Source organism: Acanthaster planci, unplaced genomic scaffold (assembly GCF_054643075.1).
Source record: "Acanthaster planci isolate LZ-2023a unplaced genomic scaffold, COTS_SCS Contig4, whole genome shotgun sequence".
NCBI classification, from domain to species: domain Eukaryota; kingdom Metazoa; phylum Echinodermata; class Asteroidea; order Valvatida; family Acanthasteridae; genus Acanthaster; species Acanthaster planci.
This window is the reverse complement of record NW_028257628.1, coordinates 145523-161003: the sequence shown is the minus strand read 5'-3', so window position 1 is coordinate 161003 and position 15481 is coordinate 145523. Positions and strand designations below refer to the sequence as shown.

Below are 15481 nucleotides of genomic sequence, written 5' to 3'. Positions count from 1 at the left end.
CATTGCTTCGCTGTAAACATTTTGTTCCGACGCATCTTTGCCCCGCCCCCTCGATCAAGTGTCCTGTAAACACCGCCCTCTGGATGGAGATCGCAATAAGTAGGACGGGCTCCTGTGCTGCAGTACTCACATTGTAGTAGAATGCAGCGCCTCTCTCTATTTAAAAAAAAACCAAAAAACAGGCTCAATTCCCTGCAGTTATATCATCAGAAATAGGCCTACATCCAAATTTAGCTTTGATGAACCGTGGCATTGACAGGAGGACTTGAGGAAAAAACAGAAGTACGGGGTAAACAGGTAAAACTTCACAGTTGCTGTGGTGGGGTCGCAGGTGACGACTCCTTTGATTTTTAAAAAGGCATTGGTGCATAATTAATAATGTTCACTTTCGTGAGTGTAGTCATCCTCTTTTTTTACAACTGTAATACCCTAAAATCACTGACATCTATTCTTTCCAGTTGGGCTCTTTCATGTATCAACTTAATAACTTCCAGCTACCGCAATCAATTTGCTCAATGTTTTGAAGAAACGAAGATTTTCATTACCACTTTACAAGGCAAAGTGATGCATTTCATCGCTCGTTTGCAAGTACTAAGCTCGCTACATCTACTGTGAAACGTAGGTCCCAAGTTATGGAGTTCCATCGATTTTTCCCTAAAATGTGCATCTAGTCTCTCAGCATTCATACACAAATACAAAATTAAATTACTACATGTAATTAACTATTTGAGTAATGATTAATTTCTTCCTCACAGGGCTGCAGCAGGCAAAGGCCTCATGATCATGTACATGTGCCGTATTTAATATTTGTTCTGTTATTTGCAAAGTGTTCCTGTGTTATTGTCTTTGTGGAACTATGTTTATTCGTAATTGGGGCCCCCACACGACAAGCACTGCTTCTTGGGGCCCCCACTCGACAAGCACTGCTTCTTGGGGCCCCCATCCACATGTAGACACTTTGTGAAACTGTTTTGTAGAGTAACATTATGTGGAAAATAAATGAACTGAGCAAAACTAAGAACTAGAGTCTTTTGTCTGGGAAATTCAAATTATGTTCACTTGCAATCAGATTTAACTCCAGATTTTATTCATATTTAACTCGCAAAAGGCTCATTGAAGAGATGTTGGTATTGGTGTCTGATAGACAGTGGCATAACAGGGAGGGGGCCACAGGTTCACATGCCCCCAAGAGAAAGTCCACGACCTTACCCTACAGGATCTCCCAATTTGAAACTTTGAAATGCCGTGAATGTAAACCGGTATTTGCTTTCAGTGCATCCTTGAAAAAATGTGTGCACTCCTCTGGGTACCCCCTGTCTAACCTGTACACTTTTTGCAGAGTTGTTTTGTAGTTTAGAATTCTGTTAAACAATGGCTGATACTCAGACAAGGGTGTCCCCTCATTGCCCTTAGAAATTTTACCTACTTTTAGTAAGTTATGCTGTGACATCTTTTGACATTGTTTCATCTTCTGTCTTATTTTCATCAGTAAGACAACTTGAAGTGGTATTCAAGGAACTGGCAATATGGCGGACGGATCCGTCTCGACATTACCACCAGAGTCACATCTTTTGACATTGTTTCATCTTCTGTCTTATTTTCATCAGTAAGACAACTTGAAGTGGTATTCAAGGAACTGGCAATATGGCGGACGGATCCGTCTCGACATCACCACCAGAGTCACATCTTTTGACATTGTTTCATCTTCCGTCTTATTTTCATCAGTAAGACAACTTGAAGTGGTATTCAAGGAACTGGCAATATGGCGGACGGATCCGTCTCGACATCACCACCAGAGTCACATCTTTTGACATTGTTTCATCTTCTGTCTTATTTTCATCAGTAAGACAACTTGAAGTGGTATTCAAGGAACTGGCAATATGGCGGACGGATCCGTCTCGACATCACCACCAGAGTCACATCTTTTGACATTGTTTCATCTTCTGTCTTATTTTCATCAGTAAGACAACTTGAAGTGGTATTCAAGGAACTGGCAATATGGCGGACGGATCCGTCTCGACATCACCACCAGAGTGGGACGTCATCATCGTAGGGGCTGGTAGTGCTGGCCTGACTGCTGCCTACCGACTCCAGCAACAAAAGCCAGGGTGCAAAGTTCTGGTTGTAGAGGCTAAAGGTTTGTATTGAATCTTTTGTTCAATCTCTTTCTCAGCCACTACTGGGAATGCCTGACATCATACAGAGTAACAGTGCTGCATTTTTATTGGTAGGTTTAATTTAGGCTTACATGCAGGTGTGCTATGAGATTGGGTCCATGTCCACTGAAATGCATGGTGGCCTCAATGTAATGGCTACATATGCAGCAAGGTATGAGACGGAGAGAAGCCCCCCCCTGCTTTGTGCTGGTCACTGTCTCGCAGGACATCTTGGGGGGATGTGTTAAGTAACAATAGTCTGGAATGTGTATAGGGATTGGACATGTTGGGGGTACCCCTCGGTCTCATTTCTTGCTGGGTATAAATGGCAGTATTATTGCTCTTTGGGCTGCTTGCATACATGTAAGTCCTTGCTAGTGAAAAAAAGAAAGGTCACACAGGCAGATAAGTGCCATTGCTGCCCTGTGCATTGTGTGCATGCAAAGACCGTACAGTTTTGTACACTCTCAGATGAAAATTAGAGTGTGTTAACGTGTGTTAGCTCCAACTCCCAAGAGACACTGCAACAAAGATGGGCCAGCAGACCCTGGTAAGCTTGGCAGCTGAGTGTTTAGACACCTGCATCAGTAAGCAGGAGGTTGTGGGTGGGAGTCTGATCTAAGTCACCTCTTCAATTTTATCACAAGCACATGCGTGCATCACCAATATAAATTAATATCTACCCAATGTAAAAATTGCTGGATTCACCAATTGACCTGAGCTCGGGCCAATTTCATGGAGCTGTTATTAATGTTAAAGCACAGAATTTGCTTAAAGCCTGGACAACAGGAATTTTTTTTTCCGAAAGCCGACTCCAAGAATTCCAGCCTCGCTTGGCCACAAAGATTATTCACTTCAAGCATTAGTCAGTGTTCTCCACAGCCGAAAATTTTGGCAGGGCGGTAGACAAAATTGCGAGTGCGAAGCCCTTACGGTGTGGGGTCTGGGCTTAAGCTTAAGAGCCCCAGAAAATTTTGGATTCTAGACGCTCTGTGATGCATTCTGGGGCAATTTCCAGTCCACTTTCGTCTGTAATTTGGCCCCAAATCTGATTGCATTTACAGCGTGAAATATTGGCTAGGATATTCTTCAGGAGGAATTTCTTCATCGAAAGATTTGATGACGAAATTATTTTAGTTTCCGGAGCATTTTTAGCAGAACCTCATGTTTGTGACTTGAGACATGCTTGAGATGAGCCGAGCATGATCAGTTGACTTTGAAAAGGCAGAGTAAAAACAAGCGTCAAAATGCGCCCTTGAATAAAAAAGGACAAAAGAAATATGTTCAGGCAAAGATAAGTTTACAATTTCCAGCTCGCGTCATAAAAATGAAGCAGCCCCTCCATTGGAGCAGAGCATGGGGGCCGCTCAGGCGTGGCACAGTCCTTCCACTGGCACCCACGCACACTCCGCAAAACAATGTTGCGCCGCAGGTACCAGTCACATGCACTGCGTGTACATGTACACGCTTGTGCAATGCAATGTACGTGTACATGTACATGTACAAAACATATGCGATGGTTTTTCGGGACACGAGGCTGGCTATGCATAACGGTAGGCAGCCAACGATCACCATTGTCAGTACATCATAAGCGTCGTCGGTAAACTCAAACTCTATCCACAAACTGCGGTAAACCTCTTTGCACAAACGGGGTCCGAAATATATAGATTGATCACTTTTTCCTTATCTCCACTCACTGACAACAAAGCCACAAAAAAAAGAAACTTTCAGGAACTGGTAGTAATCTGTACAACAAGAAAGTAAAAAAGAAATGTATTATTATTTACAATTCCACAAAATCCTTGATAGAGCTTGTGAGTTTTTCAAGAGTTTACCCCAAACTAAAAATACATTTATCACATCATTACAAATTCATTATATTACTACCCCCCCTCACGGGTACTCATGCATGTCCTCCAGTGTGTCGTCGCTCCACCAGCTGAATGCTCTGGGGATCTCCGCCGATTTGACGAGGTAATGTGGTTGCAAGTCCCCCTTTCTAGGTCCTCTGTTCCCTCCTGGTTCTCTTCAGGGTAACGGGGCAGCCTCTCCCCCAAAGAGGAAGATTCTATGACTGAAACTCCACTAAAGGGAGTCCTGTGGAATTTGTAACTACAACGTATAAGGCTAATACCGTATTTACAATAAAACTCCAAAATATGCAGAGATAATACCCAAAATCGATGATTTTTTCTACACAACACCGTGTCGCGTTAAATCTACAAAGGTTGGGCTATGCATGTGTACACAATAGTCACTATGAATAATGCAAGCCGCATGGGCGTTGCCGTTGTGCAAACATGAATTCAAGCAGTGTGCACGGGATTTCCACACAAACATGGACTATTTCTTATAAAAGGTAATCTTGACATTTCGAATTTATCTTGCATACAATGATTAAAGCAAAATGACTGAAAATTATACAAAATAGCTTTCTACAACAAAATACTCAACTTACAGTTTTAAGACGAGCGAACAGTCTTATAGTCTGACTCCCTGGCTTGAAACAACGATCGGTTTCCGTTGATTCTCTTCTCAGCCCTGGATTTAGCTTTCCAAGAAGTGGATTTCTTTTCTTAAGCACTTAAGTTCAGCTAACGCTTTCCAATGACGAAAATATATGGTTTTGGCTATCACCACAAACTATCTCTGTTTCTCAAAAGACTCTATTTTATTGAAGTTCTCGATTTCTCCAATCTGTGACTAATAAGAAAGTTGATGACCTTTTGTACAGACTGACAAAATTGCTGCCAGCATTCCTGAGGGCAATCCAATGAATGGACCAGATGCCGATGTCTTAGACAGTATGACGCTAGACACTATTGTACGGCAAACAATGTGGACATCGGGTAAGTTATAGGAATCCTGAAGGTTTGCAATCCTGATGTGTTTGAGCTGAAGTGAAAGGCTGATGGCAAATTAAGGTTATATTTAACTTTATTTCTAAAAACTGTTCGCAGTTCTACAGAAGACATGTAAGCCCTGATTAAGTTTCGTTGGCAGTTAAATCGACTGGGAATACTTATGAACACATGTGGTTCGCAATCAGAATATGAAAATGTGGTTTGAGTGAGCATTGTTTGGGATTTCGTAGTGTTGTTTTGTTTGTCCATGAACCAGATTGGTAATGAACTGCAGCAGGAAATTTATCGACCTTTTGGCCATGCTTTGTCCTCACAGATAGGATGCATTTGTTGATTTGGCGGGAAGGGATTTCAATCATCCAAATTGCTTGAATACATCATGAAGGCCAAACCGGACAAAAAAAAGTGCAAATAGGAGAAAAGTATCAGGAGACATTTGAACAGTTCCAAATGACATTGTTTCTTCTTTCCTTTTCTTTAACACTGTAGAGGCTCGTGATGCTATTGACATAGCAGTCAACCAAATACTTGGCGCCCCACCTCGCACATTGTCCGCTTTGTTCTTCTTTCATTATGTCGGTTCTGCTGGCAATATGAGAACGTTAAATGGGGGACACAAGGAGATGCTCAGGAATTCAAAATAAAGGTAACCTGTGACCTTTGTCCTTTGACCTTTGCCAATGCATTTTTGAGCAAAAGCTGATTACTAGGGCTACTGTGGATCTGCATTCATATTGTTTTGTATGATTTTGATCGTTTTATATCAATTAAGTCCAGTTCTGAAAAAAAAATTGGTTACTGCTGTCTTTAGAACTTCACATGAAATATGTGAGTTGTGTATTCTTATACATCAATGTAAATGCAATATTCGCCTTTACAAAAATTCATAAATACCTCAGACAGTCTCCCTATTCAACAACGTACAACTTGACCATGTATTAACATTTGATAATGCTTGCTGAGAGGTGATAATGCCCACTGCGGCTAGGACATTAGTAGCATTAGGATTAGGAGTCTAATCTAATCTAGTCTAAATGTAATTTATGCTGACAATTATCTTCACAACATTGTGGTTAATGGCGTTCACAGTGATGAGACCTGAGGAGAGCAAATGTAGAAGGATCCTTGAAGTTACATGTAGGTTTCCTGAACAGAAAGGGAAAATTGTAGTCAGAAGTAGTGTTGTGTTTAACCAAAAAAGATATTTTCACCCTACAAGAGTGGGGGGAGAGAATCTGCTCTCCTTGACATTCCTACAGTTCTGCTGCAGTGCACTTTTTCATGCGCTGAGACTTGAAGAGCTTTTTTCAGTGACATCCTTCGTTCCTTTTTACATCATTTTTATTGAAAATCAGATATGCTGTTCTCTTGCAATGCACATTTTTATGAGACAGGTCCACAATAATCCAAATTGTATCCACTGATGCGCTCAGTGCAGACGGGTACAAAGGCACGAGGCCAGGAATTTCACAGCAGCATAACATCGAAACCCTATTGAATGGAAACTTTACAGTTTACTGAAAATGTGTGTCTTTTTATGCATGCTAAGTTTCATAGCAATCGAGCATGTTACTGCCAAGTTCTGGGGGGGGGGGGAATTGCTGTGAGATGGATTAATAGTATTTTGGGATGAGTTTGTACAGGTACGTTTTCATTACTCCTGCCTCAGTGTTGCTTCAAAGATGATCAAAATGCTCCACTGTGTAGGGCAGGAACTTCAGGGAGGCATTGGAGGCAACCGCCTTGATACCTCTGGTCTTTGCCTCCATGCCCATTGAAATGTCCCCATAGACAAGTTGATTTTCTAATACAAGTGCCCTTTGCAAATGAGATCTTGCCTTGCCCTTTCAAGAACAAATTTCTGCCCTGACAGTGTTGTGTCCGTATTGGATGATCATCGGCAAAGCATTGAACTTGAGAACAGATGACTGATTTGTCATTTCCCTTTGTGTTTCTAGGGTGGTGCACAGCAAATGTCCACCATTTTAGCCGAACGAATAGGCCAGGAGAATGTGTTATTAGGCCAGCCTGTAGATCACATCGACCAGCAGAGGCTGGAGGCTGACAAGGTCACTGTAATAACTGCAGCCGGGAAACAGTTCACCTCTCGCTATGTTATTGTCGCAACTCCCCTGCATTGTTCCAGTAAGTTGATTTGAGTAATCAGATTTTGCTTATGCGTGCCTCTCCTTTTTTTTTAAAGTGACCGACTATGATCTGTAATCAGCTTTTAACTCAAAATGAATTTTCTGAGGTCTTAGTGTGGGCAAGGAGAGGGGGCATTATTCATGAACTTGAATGATTTAATCCATCACAAGTGTTCTCCACAGCCTTGAATTATTGTGAGTGGTCGTTGAGTTTGCAATATTATGCATGCACTTGATGCATGATCCAAAACTAGAAAAAAATGTGTTCAGTTTTTGGCCAATTGGAAATCTGGCAAAAAAAATCCTTTTCTAGAACTTTCCTGAAAACAACTGAACTTGTCAGAGAATGTAGAACTAAACAACAACACAAAAGAGGTAGGGTTTTATAAGCGACCCAGAACTAGGAAAAATCTGGAACTAGGAAATTGGCTGTATTTTCCGAGAAAAACACCCTCAAGGTTAATTGGTTCTTGTTGTGACAAAATGAAAATGCTATGACTAGGCAGATTGGAACCAGCCGAGAATTTTTAGCTCACGTACTGCATCTGGATTTAATAAAAACCGCTGCCAAATGCAATGCCGTTGTGATGAATATTGATGTTGGAAAAGTCATCATGTTTGTTCTACAAAGTGTAGTAAACTCCTTTACACTTACATGCAGAGAAACTGTAAAGACAGTGGAGAAGGCATTCGAATGGGGAAAATCCAGTAGAAAAAAAGCTGGGCGGTGAGAATTTTGGTGGGGCGGCAAAACTGTTGGGGGTAACCTAAACTTTTGGCAGGGGGCTTGTCCTGCTAAAACCCCTCGTGAAGAACACTGCATCACTGTCGAATTTAAAGATGAAGAGTGTGTAAAAGGTTATGTTCCTCGATAATTGAAAAGGCTTGAATACTGAGACACAATAAGATTTTGTTCTAAACACTTGTTTACAGCCGACATTGGATACACCCCTGTTCTCCCCCTTGAGAGGATTAGCATAGCCAGCCACTCGCCCATGGCTCATCTTTCTTTTCAAGTTCCTTGTCACCTATAAAACAGTAAGTTGGTTTTGGTTTCTTGGCCCTAAATTCTTTTGCCTGGTCTTTGTTAATGGTCTTCGACTCCCACGTCTCCCCCATTTTCTTCGTGGGCTCATTATTTCCTATGTCCAAAACAGTTGATGACACTTGTGATATCAATAAAGTATTACGAATCAGCACGCACAGAATTGCATTTGACAGAGCTTGAAATTAATAACGACCAGTTTTTGCCTTGCCATCTACCTCGGTCATCGTATTTTTTTTGCAGTATCATCCATATGCCCATTAATTAAAGCCACTACCGTACTTAAGTTCAGTTGACTTAGTGCACATGCAAGCCCAGTTGGTTGCCCTAAAATCTCACTAAATCATTACTCATGCACAGTCTATATGTACAGTACATGTACATGGCTACATGCACTGTACATACGTCTGGAGTGTGCTGATACTTCAAGCAGTAACACTCTTGCTTCAGAAATAGATTATATAGATGTCTGTATTCTCCACGATATGACGTCACACTTGGGTACTCTATAAGTCTTAGTGTTTGCTTTCGCAATGACAGATCACACCTTGTTTCCGTTTGTAGGCATTTTGGAGGGAGGATGGTTTATCAGGAGAGATTGTCAGCAATGGGGGTAAGCCGACTATTGAAGGTCTCAGCTCAGGCCCTCTCCAGTTGACGTTTGACGCTACGTCGCCCAAAGGCAGTCCAGCCCTTGTGGGATTTTATGCCAACGGCAGAGAGTGGAGCAACATCGAGGTAAGTTTTAATAGCAAGATTAAGTAAGAAATTAAGATTAAGTAAAAAAGCAAGATTTGAGCGAGCAGGCTGAGAAATAATGCAGGTGCTTTGAAAAGTGTGATGGTTCCATTTTGTTGGCAGTGTTGAAGTTTGGAAATTCAGGTTTTCCGGTTGTTTTTTTTTTCCCTGATTTGTATGCCTTGATCTTCAGAGTTGAAATGTGAAAGAATTTGAATGGGCTTCTTTGAAAAAAGATTGCATGTCATTTTTCTGTGTATCAGCCAGAGGTCAGAAAAGCTGCCATACTAGATGCCTTAGCTGAGTTCTTGGGACCCAAAGCCAAGGAGCCACTAGACTACAAGGAAAAGGTGAGCTTCACTGGCAGTTCATGAAGGCTGATGGATTCCAATCTGGCCCATTCTATTAATACTTGGTTACCTATGCTAAGGTGCATCTTAATGTTCTGGCTGTACTTAGAGAAGCCTGAGACTAGCAGCTACAGCCATTTCTGATAGAGGTATGATATACTGTCAGCCACAGCCATAACTTTTGTACACAGCCTCAAATCGCCTACATAGAACAGACTTGTTTTCTCAACAATGTTCTGCCAGTTTTTGTAACCAACTCCTTAATGTTTGTAGGTCTTGGTGCAGCAGTTTTGGTTCTTGTTAATATTAAAATCAGGCATGTGCCATTTTACTCTTTACATCTGAGACGCATAAACACATGTAACTTAATTTGCCAATATCTGCAATTCCATAGTACTACATCCCTGAATTTCCTTTGATCAACATACATGCTTTTGGATTTCATATTTTAAGATGTTGTTGTCCCAGTGAACAGCCCAATATCTCCAAATTTAACAATTCCTTTTCTTTCTGAATTCCCTTTGTAAGGACTGGGCTCTAGAACCTTTCAATGGCGGCTGTCCTGTCAATATCATGACACCAGGAGCAATGACTTACTTCCATGGAGGCCTCCGAATGCCATTTGACAGGTAAAATATCTCATCAAGTATGTAATCACTTTATCTGCTTCGGGCAGAAGCACCCCTCATCAGTTCAAAGAGCCTCATTGGTTGGGAGCATTCTTTTTGTTGATAGCGATGCGACTGGAATGCTTACGTTTCCTAGTCATTCATGAACCAGTATTGCACTCTTAGTACTAAAGGAGCCTCTGTTGCTTAGGAAATAGCACCCTCTTTTGGTCCAGCTTGAAGCCTATAGGGGCAAGCTTAAATATAAACATTTGTTTCACAACTGATCAGCTTCTTATCAATGTGCAAGCTTGCTAGAAAAACCCGTAGTAACTACTGCTGTGAAGCCCCATCATCACTTCATTTTGCTATTGTTGCATCGCACCACGTTTATGGACTGTGCCACGCTGCACAAATAATTTTATGTCATTGGTTCCCTCAGTACTGAATTACAAAACAAGGCTATTAGTAATCGGTGATGCAGCGGTGATGCAGCGGTGGGACAGGTGTTGCCATCCACACCTGTAGATCTAAAGGGAGTGCATTGCCTAAGGCCAACCAACAGGCAACACTACTGGAAAATTGTGGTAGATAAAGTAAGGCTGCCTCTAAATTTCTTAGCTACTCCAGTTGGTTGTGGGTTATGGAGTTAGTTGGCAGTCAACAGCTACCCTTAGGCATGCCTTGCTTCTGGCCATAGCCAAATTTATTTGATTGAGGCCTAATAGCTGCTTCATACAAAAAAGAACACAAATACGAAATTGTAACCTCGAGTCAAATATTTGTGTTGGGAATTTGCAAAATCGAATACATTTCAACTCAAAGGAATTTCTTGGGAAATTTTTCATGATGTCGAATTCATGTTGCTTCCACGTTTGCTTGAAAAATGAACCAGCTCATTCTCCAATATCTTGTCCCCTTCCCAGGGTGCACTGGGCCGGCACCGAGTCAGCCACCCATCACTGTGGCTACCTGAGCGGAGCGGTGCAGTCCGGAATGTGTGCCGCCAACGAGGTACTGCGCCGTTTGGACCCTCAACACATCCGGGACGAAATCCTGGCTGCGCTGGATGGCTGGCGGCACTACAAGGAGGAAGAGGTCAAGGAGACGTGGGGGTGGGCATCACTCGGGGGCATGATAGGGGTGGCTGCCTTGGCAGCATTGGTGGTCAGAAGACTTTGGTATGACTGATGCTGCAATGGGACGATTCATATGCTTTCCTTGGACTAGGAGTGTAACAGCTTCCGGCATCAAGATGGAAGGACCACATGGATTTTGGTGATTGTTATCCAGCATTTCATTAAATGATCATCTGTTCCAATTGCCATTGCATACCATGCAGTAGAATATCCATCAGGGGAGGTCATTTGTTCCTCCCCCTCCCCTGGACATCTTGCCCATTTTTTTCCTAGGAATTGAAATTGCCAACACTTCAGAAACAGAACTAGCACCTCCATTTTGAGAGGGAGGGATCTTACTTAGATAGGGAAAAAATTGGGCAATTGTTCCCAAGTTTTCATGCCACATTCCCAGGACTAAAAAGTGGATATGCCACTGATACCCATGCTTCACTCTAATACGATTACTGTTGGTGCAGTGCATAGATAGATTAGAGATTTTGAGGTGGCCATTTGCTCTGGGAAAGTATTTCAAAGTTCTTATAACTAATAATTGTTTCTTGGACAAAAGACAGGACAAAGGGATTGAAACTGTTTATGAGATAAGATTTTTGTCAAAACAACAGCTGGAAAAATCGATGTGGGTGTGAGGGCCTGGGGGTAAGGTCAGGTGCATGTGTCCAGAGGTGAGGTTAGGTAAAAACACAATGTGAGTTCATTATTTTTACATATGACACAACGGCGCGAGCGGGAGATCGGCCGGCAGGTACGCTGCATGCTGGGCCTGTTGGGTCCAGCAAACTAGTGCTCGCGCCGTGCATTTCACTTGGGCGGTACCGAATCCAAGGTCCAAGTTAGGCTAGTTGAAGCCAAGCTGGCTCTGAATTTCTTCCGATTTCATTTCCCTAGAAGTTGAAGCGGAAGTTCGACGTGTTAAGGTGAGATTTGCCAGTGGTGGGAAACACTGGAATGATTTTAGGCCCAGACCTACATATACTTGTGTGTGTGGCCCAGCAGTTCAGGCATGTTTAGATGAGTTGGATCGATAGCGTTAAGCTTCGGTTATCAGGTGTCCTTGCCATATACATGTAGCAGCTGCTGTGGTATTGCCGACTGCCAGGCACCGATTTAATACTTTGAATATTTGAAATCTGAACATAATTTTTTTACGAAAGCCTGTTATCAAAATCATTATCGAAACAAAATCAAAACTCAAATAACGTTTGGCAATATTGTAGTTTCAAAATCTGCCAAAACGAACTTGTACATTACAGGGAGTTTTCGCTGGAGTTTGCCTGCTTGCCATAGCAACATCTACATGTATCTGATTGTGATCATACACGTCATACTTACTAGTTTAAAACCCCAAATGTGAGTTCTTTACATTTCCTCATTCTATTCAAGTCACTCACCGGTTATCAATTTTATCAGATTTTGAATCCGTAATAAATAATTGCGAAATTGTAATAATGGTTTTCGAATCAGTACTAATGAATTGCCAACATGTACTAATGGATTGGAATTATACTAGTTACAGATTGTGAATTCATTATTAATGCGTTTTGAATCCTTAATAACAGATTGCTAATCCATAATAATGGATTTACGCTGGTGAATCAAAAATAAGGGATGGGAAATCCATAGTAACGGATTGGCAATCTGTAAGAATGGATTTTGAATCCATTATATATAATGAAATCTGAATCCTTGAACAGTGGATTGTGAATAAAATCCATAATACAGATTGCCCAGCTTTTAATATTTATTTTAGGGGTCGGTGCTAATGGGCTTTTGTATTTGTTGGCATAGTAACATTAGTTTTTAGACTTTGATGCAAGACCTAGACCTAACCCAAGAACAAATTCAGATACAGCCATCATAGTATGGCAGTGAAGAAATTTGTGAATTTGCTGTGCCATCCTAAAAGCAGGGTTTCTTTCACTTTATAGAACAGGGTCAAATGTAGGTTTCGAAGATGGAGGCCAGCTTTTCACTCAATCCGAGCTCCAAGTCATCAGCAGACTGGGATGTGCTCGTGATAGGAGCTGGGGTAGCTGGATTGACCACTGCCTACAGACTTCTGCAAGAGAAACCAGACTGCAGAGTGCTTGTTCTTGAAGCCAAAGGTAGAAACATTTTCAGGCATGATATTATACAGTCATAGGCTAGAATTCCTTGTCAGACCGTCACAAGTTTCAAATAAATACACACAAGATTTCTCAAGCTTGTTTCCCCATACATACAGAGCCCCACATCTCTAAAATCTCCCTTAGCCCAAGAGATTCCCCCTTATAAACCTGGTGATGTTTGTGCAACTCAAAACTTGTAATGGTTAAATATGGAAGTTTTCCTCATTCAAGATTAAACTTACATTAGCTGCATCAAAATTAGGTTGGCAGTTTGAGCTGCTGGCCCATATCGACCCATACAGTCTGAAGCTGTGTGTAAGGATGCAAGCCAGGTACAGTTGGTCTAGAGATTTACTTTTTTTACCCTCCCACAGTTTTCATTCAAAATCAATTCAACTCAAGGGAGAATCTGGGGCAGCAGTGGAGGCAATGGGGGCTTTCTTTCCCCCCAGAAATGACCCCCCCTTAAAAATTTTTTATTGGCAAAATGATGCGAGAAAGGCTAAATTTTCTGTCTGCTTCTTTTTCTTTCCTTCAAAAAGCATCTAAAAAATCCCTAAAGTATAGCCTCCATCAGAAAGGCCAGAAATGTTACAACTTACATGAACAACTTTCCAAAGTTGGCCCCTAAGAAAACAAAGAACTGGCACCCCAAAGAAGTTGGGGTTGGTCTCTTAGGCTTGAAATCCTTTACTGTACAGAAAGCCAATGGCACATTCCTTGCATTATAACAGTGGCCGCAAGGGGGTTGCCTCAATCCTGTTAGATCTTCAAAAGCCCGTTAGTGGACTTTAAAGAGGGGTATAACCGGATTCAGGAGCTGATTTTCAGGTATTTATATTGTAATTCTTTGTTCTAGACAAAGTTGGAGGTTGGATGTTGTCGACCAAATTGCAAGGGGCTCATGGGAAAGATGTATGGGACTTGGGAGGTCAGTGGGTTGGGAAGTAAGTACCTGCAAGGAGTGTAATTTTATGGCATTGTTTTCAGCATGTCTAAATTTATGCGTTTGTACAAACTGGCATGGTAGTGCTATGCCAGTGATATTCAGTGCAGGTAGTTCATGTACAGTCGTCCATTTCATGCAAGTCTACAGTGATGCGTCTGATAGGCAATAATTGCAAAGTGTATTTAGTTTAGCGTATTCAGCTTGTTCAGATTTAATCTTAGCCTTTTACTCTTCCATGATGATTTGTGGCATTGGTTGGTCAAATATCTTTGGATATCAATATCGGTTTTTATTTGATTTAGCACTCAGCATCACCTCCTCTGGCTCATGGAAGAACTTGGTCTGGAAAAATACCCACAATACACCACAAGCAAGAAGCTGTTGTTGCTAGGCAACAAGGACATTCGGTCCTACAAATCCAGTATCCCTTCCATGTCTCTGTTTGGACTTATCAATCTGCATGACTTTGGTGAGTACTGCACAAAAATGTGTTGGTATGCAGTCGTTTTTTGGAGAAATCTTGGCTCAAATTGTAGGTAATTTGCATACATCCTGCGCTTAAAGGGCCTCATGCAGCTTTTTAAATGCAGTTCTTTCTTGTAAATGCTCCTTTGTGTCCCATTGACCCAATTTCCAACGTTTGTCATGATATTTAAGGGCAGTTTGGCACTTGTTCACTTTTGTGATAAGCAACAGTGTGAAATCATCCGGGCAGGGACTCTCAGTTCTGCAGCTTTTTCTGTACCCAAAATATTCCAGAATATTGGCTATTTTCCTATTCCTTGTTTTAGTTCATGACATTAAACCAATTCGCAGCAACTTAATTATCACTCGTCTGTGAAGTTTTGACTTGTGTTCAACCAGCTATTCACTTATCATCATGGCATAGTAAATAAAAACGGAAACTTGCGCATATATAGGAGTGAATAAAAGAAAATACCATATTTAGGCCTACATGAGAACGTAAAAATCTATTATGGTCTCGGTGAATCATCCGACACATTTTAACAACTCTATCTTTCGTTGTTGCAATATGCCCTGCAGAAACGCGCGCAATTTGTGAGAGCCACTTCAAAAGTAACGAAAGAAATTTGCACCCCTGTCATGCCTGTATTTCCCGCCCTCGCATTTGAGTGTAAACATAGGCACTAGACTTCACCTGTTCCTGAGCTGAACGTGAAGGTAGCGTTGTTTACTTTGCAAGAGTCTACAATGCAAAGTGCGCTGTCGGTGGTTGAGAGACCCAACATCTTCTGAACCGTAAGCATGTTTTCATAACAGCGCCCTCTCTAGGATTTATCTATTTTATTCTACTTTCCTTTTCCTCGCTGCCCGCCAATTTTAAAATGGTAATAGTAATGGGGAAGGCGGTACAGC

At 41.6% G+C, this 15481-nt stretch overlaps 1 pseudogene; it reads left to right on the top strand.

Annotated features, from left to right (window-relative positions):
* The first annotated feature begins 89 nt into the window (after positions 1 to 89).
* Positions 90 to 14928, top strand: LOC147795564 (putative flavin-containing monoamine oxidase A; annotated as a pseudogene).
* Positions 14929 to 15481: the final 553 nt, after the last annotated feature.